Genomic DNA, 16,343 nt, shown 5'->3' with positions numbered 1-16,343 from the left:
AGAAAATCAAGTCAGGATTTTTGTGTGAGGGGGTGTTTGTAATTGATATAATGGAGCTAGGGGAAAAGCTTTGAAATGAGAGCTTTAGCGAGGAGAGGAGAGAAAAGCCTTTGTGCAACTGCTGCACGGGCTCTTTGTCTTTGTGAGCGGAGGCAACACAAAGTGCCGCTGATCTGAGACACAGCGTTATTTTGTAAGGATTTAAGAGGCTGGATTCCCCGTCAATATTGGCCCCTGCTACATCAAAGAGTGCCCTCTAACTCAGAACAGACAGGCTCTGTGTTGTTCACGATCCACTGTGGTTTAATAGAGGACGGCGTTAATGAATATCTCTGTGTATCAGAACATCTTGGCATTACTGTCTTCCTGAAACAACAACAACTAAATCCTACAGATTTAATATCTATAAAACAGACTCAGACATTAATTTGAATGAGAAAAAGGCCCCCAAAAAACTTTTAACATGAGAAAGAAGCAAACTTCAGGAAGCACAACAGGGGGAGGGATCTTTCTTCCAGGATAGACAAATGTGTAATATCGTAGGTGCATCTGTGTGTTGCTTGGCAACCATTCAGCAAAATGTCCCTACATTGCTTGCTCTACATTGACGTCTTTAGATGCGTCTTGAAAGCCTCGGCAGACTGAGGCTTGTGTTCACGTCGTGAAACCTTTCCGGGTACATGTAGTAACCATTTTATAAAAGCAATAAACCATGTGAGGCCGTGGTTTACAGCAATTTCAGAATAGCTAAGGGGGTTTTAGACACTGCTCCACATCGTGCCTGACAACACTTAGCTGTTAGCCCGTAGCTGTTCTAAAATCACAGTTAACCATGGCCTCATGGGGCTTATTGCTTCAGCAAACATCTATAGAGAGACCTCATGCCCACCTTCCCATTGGCTATGAGTAGCAGACAGAATTGAACCAAGGGCTCAGATGTAATCATCAAGCAATCTGAAATTTCGCTCATGGCCACCTGTATCATTCTCTGTGCTCTTGATGCATCTTGATAAGCTTTGGAAAGAAATTTATAACAAATTCTCTATTGCTGTTTAAGAGATCGACATGGAAGCTAATAAAAACAATAAAAATGACATGGACGTTCATTACAGCATACATACGTTCTTTATGGCACCATGTTGTTGTTGAAACTGTGGTGAGAAAACAATTTTGTAAGATATCAACACAAATTATAGGAGGCAACCTAAGGATCTATGTCCAACATGGACATACCAGGCAGAATATGGGTCAGTTCTTTGTTCAGTTCTTTGTTGTCTTTTCATGGGATTTATTGAGAAAAATGTAGAATATCACCAGACCTAACCTTTAAGGGTATGGATGTCTGCCTGGGAGAATCAGGCCACAAGTATAGTGGCACTATTAGAAAAAAAAAAAACAACTAATTATCTTAAATTCACTGATAAATGCATTGTTTAGCTTATTGGAATCAAGTGGAGGGATGGAGGGATCAAAGAGGACTGGACAGAGATGAAAAACAGGTCACACATGAGGGGATGAAGTGGCGGTTGATTGCAGATCCAGAACAGATGAAAGTCAAGTTGAGGAACCCAGGGAGTTGAGGCCCAGGGTGGGTGAAACATTTTGTTGATTAAGCATGTCAGTGTTGCATCTTTTCCTTCCCTGGGGTTCTGGACTTAGAGAGAAGAAGAAGGTGAAAGGAAAGGGAGAAAGTTCAAGAGGGAATAGTATGAGATTAAAAAAAACAGCAGAAAAGTGGGGTTATAAATATCTAAATACTGTAGGTTGTACAGGAAATTGAATGCGGTGTGTTTTTTGCTGCTGAACTTGGTTTATAATCATTCATTTTATTTGTATTTTCCTTGTTTAGATGTACAGGTGTTAGTAAAGGTACAAGGCAAACAGACCACAGCTTGCAAACACTTTTTGTCTAATTTTCTTCCTCTCTCCCTGCAGATCACTTTAAGCTCTGAGATATTTTAGTCTGTCCTGCACACGCAGCTCGTTTAAAATCTACCCACAGATTTCAGTGATGTTCAGGTCAGGGGACTGTGAGGGCCTTTCCTAAAACACGCTCAGCTTCTTTTCAGACTCACTTTCTTGAGCGGTGCTTCCTGTGCCACTTGCTGCTACACAGCTCTAAAGGTGAATATTTCCTCCCCCACGCTGAACAGTTGGCGAGATGCTCTTTCATCAACTGTCGCTCCTTTTTTTTTTTCCCCTTTCCAAACACAACTTTGGTGATTGTGACACGAGAGCTCAATTTGAACTTTCTGTGTTCACTGCACTTGTTTCCAAAAATGGCTCTGACTCAAACAGATGTTGTTTTAATTTCAGACACTGACTTGCGCAAGCTTTTCAGCTTGTAAAGCAATGTTCACAAATAATTCCAGTATTGAAGTTGGAGTTGTAAGTCAACGTTTGTGAACCTGTAAAATAAATCTACGTGAGAAATTCAAGTTCGTGCCTGTCTAGAAAAGATTTGGTCGTCATCAGCACAGCACAGTGGAACGGTTCATCAGCACTCCCTGTTCCTCCTGCAGCTCGGTTCTCAGACTTTACTGGTGTTCCCAAACTTTTGCATGTGCCACAATTGCTGATTATTCCTGTCTGATTTTTGAGCTTAGGGAATAAAAACACCACAGTGCATTGATATCTGAAGCATTTCATGTTTAATTTTTACTACCTTGTTTACTGCAGAGGTTGTATTCACTTGTTTTCACTTCAAAAATCAACAAAATATGGACTTTGCCCAGGGGTGCCCACACTTTTCCAAACAACTGTAAGTGGTTTTAACAGCTAAGCCTGCGAACAAAACACAGAATCCAGTCTCTGAGAATAATACAGTATTGACAGTGCCTTACTTTATCTCCTCATTTAGACAGTGCTTTAGACAACAAACACCTCAGGGCTGCCGTTCAGTCTAACTTAAAGCTCAAAATCTGTATTTGAAGTATGGTGCCACCTGTCTGACTAAGGAATGTGTTTTAAAGCTCAGATTGATCACTGGAGCTTTAAGGTTTTCAAAAAGCAACTGCATAAAATCTTTGTTGTCCTCAGCAGTGGCGTAGCACAGCAAATCTAGGAACAAACACATGCATCTGTTGTGTTTATGACAGTACTCAGCAATGAAGTGTGTAACACATTTAAGAAAGTCGGCACACTCTTAAATCTCAGCATGCTTTATTCATATGCAGCTAGACTGCAACAGCTGATAGATTTTGTGAAAGGAAACTGCATCTGGATTGTGTTTTCTATTATTGTAATGAGATTATGTTGTTAATTTATGTATTTTGCAAAACACAAAAAATGTTGATACTGAACTCATCTGTGAAATGTTCAAACAGCGCATTTGTTTTCTATTTGAAAAACATCTATACTGTAGAAAGTCAGAGAACATAAGGACAAATAGGCCAAATCCCCATGTAACCTTGAAATAGATTGTACCTTTATATAATTACTATCCATTGATCAGTGTAAGTTGAGTTTTGTTTTGCAGTAAAATTCTGTAATTTATTTCTCCTTTCCTCTAAAAGGCCCAGCTGTTAACCCCCACAGTTGTGTCTCCACTCTACCTACATCAGTGTACCAGCAGGAACCATTAAGTAATTTCATGGTACCTGACTCATACAACAAAATTACAGTGTAAATCGTGGGCTGTGTTACAAAGTGTTACTACTGTCACTATAGGGGTTTTTACAGTGTTTTACAACATTATTTCTGTCACAGTTTTTAGGCCTTTATTATAACCTGAGCTGAAGATAAAACAGGAAAGCCATCTTACTCAACACTGAGAAAGGAGAACTATTAATAATATATTTCCCAATACAAGAAAAATAGAAAAAGGCTTTTCTGGAGTTGCAGCATTATGTTCTGTTGCAACATAAAAGCAGCATAATACAACTTTAAAAACCTACAGGCACAATCCATATGTATACGACAAAAGGTAGAACTGAAGGCAATGCTTCTTGATTCTTCAGCATGTTATTATATTAGCCAGCTAGCCATGTAGCATACCAGTATTAAACTATTCTAAAACTCTGCTATCAAGTTATGTTCACAAATGTCTTTCTGTTGTCAACAGCTGCTTCGCCCCTGATTGCTTTCCTTCTCGCTCCTGTCACCTGAAGTCTCTGGCATCAGCACAAGAAAAAGGAAAGTAAAAGTCTGAAGATGAAATAATTTTGTCCAGCCTGCTACAGGAGGACTGGACTCCTAATGTTGGGGCCCATTCCCTTTGCCTCAAACCCTCACATAACAACAAAGATGGCGTCTTTCTTTGTAGACAAAACTAAGAAGAAGAAACAATGGTGACTGAAATTTCTTAACTTAAAACATATGCAGCAACAATGGCCCCACGTTTCCCTCTTCTTGAGTTTCTTGAGTCCTGACAAATGAGCACCCTTCAACTTTTTCACTCCTTGTCAGCGCAGCCACAGCTCTGCAAATTGTGTCAAACCTCCTCCTCTGCTGTTTTGAAAAGTGACTGTGCTATGACAACATGGTGTGTGTGTGTGTATGCACACATTCTGTAAAAGATGTAAATAGCACAAAGGGGGAGATGACAGACCTTTCTCCCCTCCTCCAGCTTGTCCGTCAGTCACATCCTCAAGCTTCTTCCCACACCAGCCTCCACCATCAGCCAGCATCACTCAGCCTAAACTCCATCTTAGACAACACCTCCCACCCTCTGAGTCTGCAGAATGTTTCCTGTTGCCCCTCTGCACCACCTCTCCTTCGTAATGACACTTTAGTGTTTCACAGTTATTTTATTGCTTTCTTTTTTTAGAATCACCTTCTTACAACTCGTTTTTGTGTTTTGTTACATGTGCAAATTAACTCTTTAAAAACATATGAAATAGTTTTTATTCTGTTTCTCTCTGTGCTCATGTTGCCCTTTCTACCTCCAGGTTTGGTTATTTAAACTTTTTCCAGTAGACTGAAGGATTTAAGTGTTCCCCACAGTGGTGGAAGAAGTGCTCAGAGCTTTTTTTTTGGACTTTGAAATATGGATTAATGTGTGTATTATTTTAATGCTGCAGCTGGTGAAAGTGGAGCTGATTTTAACACCTTTCTTGCTTTATCTTTACTGTAGAGTAGCTCAGATTTATTTATTTTTGTTATATTTTGTGTTGTCTGCAAAATAACTAGTAACTTGCAGAGTAAAAAGGACAAATATTCGTAGTGGAAAGACACATAATGCCGCAGAAAATGGAAATACTAAAGTTAGAATAAAAGTGTTACTTATGTGCCTTACGTGAGTAAATGTACTTAGTTACAGTGGATATCGATGATTTGTAGATTTAATTTCATTTGCTAGATATTTATTCATATTTTATTTCACCCTGATCTATGCTTTTCTTGGTTTCATCACTTTTTCAAACCCATTTTGACTCACATTTTAAAACGACCGTTTGAACACTGCTTTAATTACTATTATTTTTATACAGAATCTTGCAGAGGAGCCGTGCAAAGTGTCATTTTTCTCTGTACTTATTGTGCAATATTTCCTCACTGGGGTGTTAAAATGATGGACAGACACCGATCTGTACATTTTGTACAATCTGAATCTGTGACGTAAGTATGCTCGCAAAGGTGTCTGCTTATGCAGAGGGAACATCCACACACACAGACACTTCTCATTATGTATGGATGGTTTAATCTCTGCATGATGCACATTTTTCCATATCCTGTATATAGGCTGTTATTTCCCATCACATTTTCTCCATATCCCTTTCATTTGCTATATGTCTCTTCTAAATGCTGCACTGCTATGTTTGGTACAGCCCTGCATTATCAGCGTATAGTCTCATGAAAAGCAAACAGTATTTAAGAACATCACCATGTGTATGACTTGAATGCGTCATAGTTTTTTTTATCATATTCTAATCTGAGTCTTCTTAATTTTTTCATTTTCAAAAGCTTCCATGGCTGCTACTTAAAATGCTGCGACGCACAATTGTTCCTCCATGAATTCACATTTTTCTGCTTAGTGCTCCAGAGCTGCAGTTTTCCTCTAATAGTCTAAGTTCAAAAACCCATTTGCTGTACTCACATTTAGATTCTTCTTTATTGTGTCTTGTTGTTGTGATAGTTGCTGCTGCAGCATGACAAGCAGCCCCCCTGCCCCCCCACCCTACAAAAAGGGTAATTAAAGTTTATTTCTATCTAATCTTTATCTGCATTTCAGCAGTGAAAAATGTGATTTTAATGTGGACGGTAAATGTAATCTGCCTACATTAATCATATCAGGACACAGTGTGAATGCAAAGTGAATACTAATGACGGTTGTAAAAATGAGCCTTTGTGTCTCTGGAGTTCAGACTTTCACCTTAAAGCCAGAGAGTTTCCATCAGCTTTGCGCAATCCATAAAAAGGCTTAGTACTCTGGCACTAAACCCCCACAAAGACACAACCTGCTGCTTTCATACTTCATCAAACAAGAAGTATATAACATTTAAATAGTGAGCTTTAATAGCGCTGGATCACATGCTCATCCTCAAACACAGGAGGCTGTCCTCCGAAGAAGAACGGAGGTCATTTCAGCAGGTGCAGCAAAATGACACGTTTACGTTCAAGTGCTAAGTCAGGTGATGCTTTTAAAGGGCATTAAAGTCGATATAGGAAGGACTCTGCTCCTCAACTCCCCTCGGCCCCTGTCCCCAGTCCCTGCTCACTTCTCCCAGGCCACATTTGTCACTTCATCTCTCCAGACCTGCCATTTTACATCTACCCACCAGATGTCCCTGGGCTTTCTTCCTGTCCCCATATCCATCTGTTCACCTGAGCTTCCGTCCCAACACCTGTTCCCAGTTCACTCATCACCCCAGCCACTATTTAAACCTGCCATTGTCACTGGCTCCTTGTTGATTTGTCTGTTTGTGGTTCCCAGTGTTTTCCTATGTGTCTGCAACCAGACTTTAGCTGCATGTCTGTACTTGCCAGCTTGTCTACCTGTAAGCTCTATTTCTTCTGTTAAAGCAAATTCACTGCATCGGCCTTTCTGTTTGTCTGCGTTTGGGTCCTCTCTGTCTCTGCGGTTATCAGGAGCCGTGACCGTCATTTATTTTGGAGGACTTGTTGAACAGAGCCAGACTCATCTGGTTCCCCCTGTCTCTTCTTCTGTTATGCTAAGCTGCTGGCAGTAGCTGCACATTTACCGCACAGACACGAGAGCGGTGCCGATCGAAGACTGCATGTAAAAGCTGCACAAGTGGCACAATTTTAACATGAAAACACAGCCATCACTGCAAAGTGAGGCTGCAGCAGAGATGATCATCTCATCCCAAACATTCACTCTTATTTGCTCCAATGGGATTCTGGAGCACAACGATGGGGCAGCTGGTGAACTGAAACTTAACAGAGACACACAAACTGTCTTCCAGCAGCAGCGACTGAGAGCTCAGTCCCCGGACACCTGGTAAACATCATCAGGTTGCGTGCCTTTTTGGGTACTGAACTCTGTAAATTACCCTCTCAGTACCATTTTGGAGCTGCCAAAGTGCAAAAAATTACCTTGTTCAGATCCAAAGCAAAAAATGTCCTGTGATTTTTGTGTGTGTGTGTTTAGAGTCAGAGGTTTGATAATCACAGTGTCCACCTGTGTGTCAGACCTGAAAGCTTGAGTATGTGCCAGTGAGGCAGAGGGAGGAGGAGGAGGGGGAATAAATAAGTTAGTTCGCTAAATAACATTAGCGAGAAACATTAGCAGCATATTCATATTGGAGAAGCTGTCCCATCTGCATAGAGGAGGCACACATACCTGATTTTTCTCATTAGATATTAAGACGTGATGGCTTTGAAAGTGGCAAACACTGCATCTCTTGCACATCGTAGTCTTGTCCTCATCAGTACCTTGGGGCGAGGGGGGTGAGAAACTTTAGAACTTGTGCTGAATGCCATGTTCATCAAGCTAAATGCTGAGAAAGCTGTGTTTAATTTAAAAATTAAATTAATATATAAATCACCAACTCAAAATGACGTTCACGTTAAAAACAAAGCGGCGCTTTAAGTTGCACCTTTTGTTGTGGGACTGTCTCAGTAAAGGCCGTGTTGTCTTATAGTTAAAACTCTCAGGGGACGGACGGTGCACAGTAGTGTGAATGAGTGCAGCCCCTCAGTGTTCACACTCTGGCTGGGAGCAGCTCTCCATGACCGTATCGGTCCAGGTGCCTGCTATGCAGCCACATGATGCAGCAACACCAACATCTCATTCAAAGGGACTCGGTTGCCATGACGCCCAAGCTTAGCCTTGTGTTCAGTCGGCAGATGTTTACCGTTTTCTACTCATTTTTCCTTTTGTTCTTCGTCTCCTCACCTTTCCTCAAGGAGCTGTAATGCACCAGTTGTGAGTGGCTCAGTAACACTTGTGGGATCACGATGTGCCGGGCCAAAATATACACCCACTTCAGCTCTGTTGTGCGGCAGAGGAGACATCCTTGCACCGACTGGATGTCCCTGGGATAATTGGCACAGAACATCTTGTTATTGGTCCCTTCTTTTTGTTTTTTTTTGGTGCAACGCTGCCTGTTGTGAAATCTCTCCCTGTGGAAAAAAATGATCATGTTCTCTTGCTTTGTCTGTGCTCAACCTTGGCTGTGTCATGTACCTAGTCATTTCAATACTCACTGGTTGTCATGCCAACAGTATATATAAGGCTGCCGTGCCAGTTCAGTGGCGAGATGGGATGTTTGCACTTCACAGTCAGACAGGCGGGTAGGTGCATAGTAGGTCAGACTGTGAACTCTGGTCTGGCATTTATATTTTTTTTTCTTTTGAGTTAGAAAATCTTTCTTTTTTTGCGATTTGTTGTAAATTTACACGCCTGCTGTCTGAATCTGCTGTGAATTTTAAATTCTTCTTTTGTATTCCCAGTTGTCCGATAAACATCCTGTTTCCATTTTGATTTTTCTGATAATTCCCTCAGGGAGAGGAGGGTTTTTAACATTTCTCCCATTTATAATTCACCTTGGAGTTGTAGTTCTTCTGGCGGTTCCCTGTGTAATGTGACCTTGTGTAAGAAGTTGGCATGTTAATGCTCATATTTCACTTTTTAGCCATTATTCTAATATAACCTGTTTTATGTGAGAGATCAAGACAGGATTAACAGGTTAGGAAACGTTTCAGGAAACATCTTACTCTATAAAATTATTTTTATTTTGAGTGACTTTGCATCAAGTCTTTGCTTTGATTTTTGCCTCTTCAGGACCGCACAACCAGTTTAACATCCAGTTTTCTCCTTTTTATTTTCCCTTATGTACCTTTAAAGCCCCTGTGAGCTTGATTTCATGTCTTGGATTTTCTCTGCGAAGTTAAATATTCATAACCTAATGAGCAAAAATCAAAGTTAATGTTCAGAAAAATATATATCTTTAATTATTATTTACTAAGAGTTTAACATTCAAACGTTCAGCTAATCTGGTCCATCACTGTACACACTGTGAGCTTGTGCCAGTTTTTCATTGAAGCTATGTGATGTTTAAAACTAATGGCGTTTTATACCCGAGAATCTTTTCTTGCCGTCTGTGGAAACTCTGGTATCTCCACTAGAATTTAAAATTATGTTCAAATAAAGATCAATGTAAGAAGTTAAAATGAGCCAGTCTGAGAGAGAAGCAACACTCTTTGGTTGAACTGACTCACAACTCACATGCAACCTGTGATGAGGGGCTGTGAGTGTAGACATTGCTTGGCTAAGAAGTTTGCAGTCCACAGTTTGTTTGCCCCTGTGTGGCGATTCTGAACATTCTGCAAACAAACATTAGGCACAAATTAAACTTAATTAAATTCAATTATTTTATGCTTGCTTTATTTTTGGACCAATCCTGTGACATGAAGTCTCACAGTGTTGACATTATTCCATCTCAACAAAAGTTACTGGATGAAAAATTACTGCTAAGAATATTGTTATCACTTTCTGATAGTTACCTCGGGAGGAAAGAGCTGAAGATATTTGGTCATTATTTCATCTCGGGTGACTTTTTGTTTGCCATTAAAAGTTCGTCATGACCCAAGATGAGTCTCAGGGGTAATTTATCATCACCTGCAAATACACAACTCAGAGATTACACTGAGTTCAACTATGAAAGTAATTGCTATCCATCTATTGTTGCCAAATATTATGAATATTATTGTAACACAACGAACATCCCAAGATGTCTCACTGTGTTTTGAAGATGAATTCATAATTGAAGCCTCCTGGCACTGGATCACTGATTACTAATTAATTTAGTCCTGTATCCATGGACTAAATATGAGTACTTAAATTTAATACTTTTTAAAAATTCTGATTCACATGCAGCTTTTGTTGTAAGTAGTAAGATTTAATGAGTTGGAGCCTCAGGCATTCCCAGTCCAGATGGGATACGTAGTCCTCCAGTGCGTCCTGGGTCTGCCCAGAGGTCCCCCCCCAGTCAGTTTTACCCGGAGCACTTCCAAACAGAAGGCACCCAGCAGACATCCTCACCAGCTGCCCTGCTCAGCCCTGTTCACCATAACAGCCTGCGTGACTGGCAGCCAGTCTCACTGTGTTTCTTAAACCCTCTGAAGAGTTAGCCTGTAAGATGGCTGCTGCCCCCTGTCACCTGGATGGGACAGACCTCTTCACTCTGTGAGGACTGTGGACTCAGAGGTGTGGATCTGATACTAATTTGAACTGCTTCAAGCATGAAATGCAAATGGCCCGGTGCACTTTGAGGATCGTGATCCAACGAAGTCAGGTGGACAAAATAACACATGATTAAACTCTCCTGAACCACCTGTTAGTTCTGCTGCTACAGGCCGAGGCTGCAGGTGGAACTCCCATGATGCACTGACCATTTCTTTGCTCTTCTTTACTTTTATATCTAATATTATCACATTTATTTCCCACCACTGCATGTCATTAACTTTGTGTCCCCCTCCCTTTGTGCTTTTTCCTCTCTGTCCTCTGTTTCCTCATCCTCATTCTGCCAGTGTCTCTGACTCTGGAGCTGCAGAATCCGGATCTGCCCCTACTACTCATTATTATTACTAATATTGGTGCAGCTGTCATTGCCGCTGTTATAATTAATAACACTATTACACCTCCAAGAATCACTATTTTTATTATCATTATAAAAAATTAGTCTTGTAGCGTTTGAGTACAACAATATTCACAGCTGTTCCTGGTGTCTCTCTCGTCTCTCTCTCTCTCTCTTCTCTATCTTCTATCTCCCCTCTTTCTCCTCTCTCTCTCTCTCCCCCATTTCTCTTCTCTCAACCCAACAGGTCATGTCAGACGTCCGCCCACCTTGAGTCCAGTTCTGTCGGAGGATTCTTCACGTTAAAAGTGAGTTTTTTTTCTCACTAAGTGCTTTCTCATGGTGGGAACTGATTGGTTTCTCTCTGAAACCCATCTGTGAAGTGCCTTGAGATAATGTGTGCTGTATAAAATTGAACTGAACTGAATTTAATTGAACTGAATTAAACCTTTGCATCAGCTCCTAATTCCATTTCATTTACAGGAAATCAGGAATGTCTCATATAACAAATACATTTAAAACAAGAACAACAACAAAAAAAAAGACGGCACAGAAATCACTCACTCAATACAAAAATAATGAATCAGATGCTGAACAGAACAGAAAAAAAAAATCTAAACAGTGAGAATTGCACACTTCACTCTGCAAATGCAAAACAATGTCTATTATTACCAGTTATCTGTGGTGAAAATAAATTGTTTTCTCAGTGGGAGCTTTCAGTGTGCAGACTCCAATGTTCTGCTAAAACAAGACGTATAAATCAGAGTTTCACAGTTCATTCTTAAACCTGGAAACAGCACTGGACAAAACAATCTCACCTCAAGGTCCATTTAGTCGCTGGAGCTTTCGATCACATCATACAATGTTGTCATACTGTACAGGTCAGCTCATGGTATACACTATACTTTATTTTGGGCTTTGCATTAAGCTCTAATTATATTAAATATGTACAGTTTATGAGTTGCATCCACAACCTTCTACTTTCAAAGAACTAGACATTCATGTCTGTCTGTTAAACATGGAGTCAGAGCCAGGAGATGGTCAGCTTAGTTTAACTCGGTCCCCCGTTGAACTACAAAGTGACATTTTTACACTTTACACATTTCTACACCGTTTCCAGTCTGAGCTAAGCCCAGCTGAACATTTCCCTTAAGACTGTGAAAAGTGGCAATTAAGAATTGATGTAATTCTAAAAAAACAGCTTAGCAGATAAGTAGGTATGAATCTTTTTTTTTTCAGGATTTCTGCAGCGTATATTAGTGGTCTTGACTTATCATTCATAAAATGTGTATGAGGACGCTTGCAGAGGCAGTATCGTCACTCCACATGCCGCAGCAGAGAGCCGCAGTGTTCACCCATGTGAGAAGTCCTGACTTTATTACATTTTGTATAAGTTTAGCAGGAACAGGGCGATAAACAAATGCTGATTTGCCTTTTTTTCCTGCCTGCAGTGCATTTTATTTCCTATTTCATTACCATGATACCTCTCTTCAACTTTTTACTTTAAAAGTAAAAACTGACAAACTAGACATGTTGAACATATATATATGCACATACACTTGCAGGAATATACACATACTGTGTACTGTATTTGGCTAATAATATTTCAATATGGGGTGTCTTTCTGAAATTACAGAGGGTTTCAAGCAGGAAGGCCCAACAATGGAAACATGATTATCTACCAATAATTTGATACAGAACATGGTAATGCCTCGCAGGTTAGATTCATCAACAGATGGCCCCTAACTACTACTGTTTTGAAACTAATCAAATCTATGTGTCATAATTGCTGATGATTATTCATTGTTTGATATAATTGAGCAAAAGTCCAGCATGGTTCATTGTAGAACTGGAGTAAAACTGTAATTTGTCATGAACCGATGGTGCAGCTGCAGCTCTGTAACATTAACACACAGACTTTATAGCTGGTTTGTGTTTATTTATGGAGGCACCAGACAACGGCTCATTTATCTTTATAGTTTTCTCAGCATTTCACACAGAATTATGAGCAAGTGCCACATGTGAAAAATGAGCTCTGAGTTAGTTGAACTGCTTACTGGCAGAAAAACAAAAGTATCTGCTTACAGTTCATGTGGCCTATTTTCAGATGGAGTTGACTCATGCATTTGCCATATGATAACCTTAATCACTGGTTTAGCCTATTTAGTGAAAGCATGAGCAACTGAACTCTCATGTTTCTCAAGGAGAGCGGAGGTTTCAAGATTTAGATTAGGGGAATACCGGTGGGAAACAAAGCTTAGATGAATGGAGGAATCCAAGATGGATATTGTTTATGCAACCTTAGTTGGCCTCTTATATTGATGAGGTTGTTAATGATGCATTAGTGAAGTATCTGGGAAATTCTGGCTTGGATTCAGTCGGCTAGAGCTCCTTCCTGAGAAAGCCTTGAATGTGGAACAACCTGCAGGAAAGAGACAGGATGTTAGACTGATGCAAAATGCATTATGAGTCCTGAGTGAGCTCCTATCCGCCTCTCACCCAGCACTGCTGTAATGTGAACCATGTGAAGCAAAGAAGCTTCACTTCAGCACTTCATGGGTTTGACTTGCACTCCTGGACCACTAGTCCACTGGCTATTGGTACGTAAATCTCTAAGTTTGAGTGTGAGGTCCTTCCTTAAACCTTGTTCTAGCTGGTACATGGTAAAATAAGCAATTACTAAAAGCAATAAACATTAAACTTAAATTTTTATTTAACAGACTTTGTTTTATTATATAAAATGAATATATGGTGAAAAGTTTGATTATGGGGGTGATATTACATATTAATATGCTAAAAAAGACCAATAAAGACCTAAATTGGGAAGTCTGTCAGTTAGCACTGAGTAGCTAAATGACATTCTCTGATCCATGGACTCAAAGTGAGTCACCGGAGGACAAAATGTTATGTACCACAACTGAAACGCAGATGGCCGTGAGCTTTGCTTGAGCCATCACTCATTGCTCACTCACAGGTTAGCATGCCAACCAAGTCAGAGAAAACTGTCACTGTGCACCAGTCAGTTTGGCAAACCACCCTGCAGCCTAAAGTCTAACTGCTCCATGTGGTGGATATTACGAAGTTACTGGGATCAGAATAATAAGCAGATGAAATTCAAATTATGTCAGACATTTTTTGCTGGAACATTTGGTATTTGCTATATCAGGTGTTTTTTTTATGTTTAGAGTAAGACTGATGCTTCCTACACCATGCTGGCAACTGTTTAATGGCAGATGTATGTTATATTTGGAGGTGCTGCATGTCTAAGCAGGGATAAAAGACAATCAATTACTTTACACTCTGGCGACAGGGAGGATTGTGGGTATTCAGGTTGCAGAGACATCAGTCTCACAGAGACATATTTAGCTGCTGCTGGCTGTCAATCAAACGGATGTGAATACTTAATCGTGCATTCTGCAGGAGTTAAGTGCAGATGTAAGAAAACCCTACACATTCCAGCATGTTGTCAACAAATATAAATCAAGCTTTAAAGGAATTACTGATGCTGCTATAATTACAGCCAATGGCTGTTGCTGATGTACCTTTCATTTGAGGGTCCTGTTGAGGGATGACAATGTGGCTCAGTTCGGTGGTTGGTTGGTCCACCACTTTGATCCAGGCTGATCCTTGATGAATTGGCACAAAATCTGATACAGAAATTAATTTCTCCAATGACATCCCAGCCTGCTAATTAGCAAATGTTAGCATGCTAAGGTGCCAAGCTATGATGGTGAATGTGACAAACACTACCCCTGCTAAACATCAACATGTTAGCACTGTCACTCAGAATATGTTAAGATATACGATATTATGATATTAGATTTTAGCTCAAAGCACCATTGGTCAATGATAACACACAAAAATCCATCACAGAGGTGTCAGAGGTTTCATGTCTGCAGATATTCTGTGAAATGTAGGAAACAAAACCCAGAAGTTGACACGGCACACTGAAGGTAATAACGATGAAAAAGTGAACTACACCACATTATCAAAGCAGAACTCCCAGAATGCACTGAAACATTACAGTCTGAAGCTCTATAACAATGAAAGTGCATCTGAGGGTGACGTTTTTATTCCAGGGTTTAAGAGGCAAACTGGGGGCTGGAAGATCATTACCTCCAGCTTCTGAGCAATCCGACAAACCCTGAGCAGAGGAAGCGAAACACTGTTTTTCTCCTCTCACTCCTTTGATGTTTCCTAGAACAAGGCATTTACCTGCCGGTTACTCTGCCAGAGCTAATCAGTTATCAGCAGTCGTGAAAGAGAGCTTTTATTTTGGGCCACTCTCAGGTGTGAATCAGTGTGTGCAGCCCAGCTTTTGCCTGTATCTAGTCCAGAAGATCGTGACTGTAAATAATGCATTCTCTCTCAGTTTGCCCTAAGATGAATGAGAATCAGCTGCAGCTACAAGTCAGTCAGCTGCTTACGCTGACAACCTGTCAGTCAGCTTTGTCAAAAACAAGAAACAGATTCACAGAAACAATGAGCCTGAAACTCCCCATGATTGGTGTTTTTTTTTTTTAGACATTCCTGTCATTTGCTGATCATAAATATCTTCTCATTTTGTGAAGTAGAACATTTTGTTCATTTCAGACATAGACGGCAGCTATAGCTGAGCGATATTAATAATTACTGTGTTGATGATAGAGCCATAGCTGCATCTCAGTCCCAATGTGGAGCAAGATTTTCATGTTCTGCTGGCCGAGGCAATCTGTGGTCACAAAATGTTGCATTAGTGCATCTACTCTGATTTTGTCTCTAACAATGCAGCCACTGACCTCCTGCTTCCTTGGCCTGCACTACTGATTCTGCCATTGTGTGTGAGAGTGTGAAGAAAAATAAAACATCACTTAGATGTTTGCCTGGACACGGCCAAATGAATAAATGGAAATTAGATCATTCATAATCAGTGAATTGAATCTGTTTTTATTAAGGCCAAGCAGAGGCCATGTCTTTGTTATTGTGATTCATAGCAGGATCTGACTTGTTAATTTGGTGGTGTGTAATCTGATTGAACGTGCTGATAACTAGCTGGTCTATCCTGGGGTCAGAGAGGATGTGAAAAGGGTAAAAAAAAAACATCACATCACCAGTCAGTCCTGTCTGAGTTTTATTTTGAAGTGTGTAGATGAAATTTCTGGCCCCTAAAATCTCCTTTTCTTTTGCATTTCTCTCCAAATATAAACACTGACTCACATTTAAATACTCAAAATACTGGGATCAGAAAATGTCAGGAAAGTGAACAGCTTGATAGGTACAAAGTTAACAGTTAAGTAAACAGTTATTTAGTGAGGCTGACTCGGTTCAACATTTGCAGCTCAGCCAGCATCAAAATGATGAAGTCTGCTTTCTGTGCTTTGAGGT

This window comes from Toxotes jaculatrix, chromosome 19 (genome assembly GCF_017976425.1).
Source record: "Toxotes jaculatrix isolate fToxJac2 chromosome 19, fToxJac2.pri, whole genome shotgun sequence".
Taxonomy (NCBI): domain Eukaryota; kingdom Metazoa; phylum Chordata; class Actinopteri; family Toxotidae; genus Toxotes; species Toxotes jaculatrix.
This window is presented reverse-complemented; position numbering follows the sequence as displayed.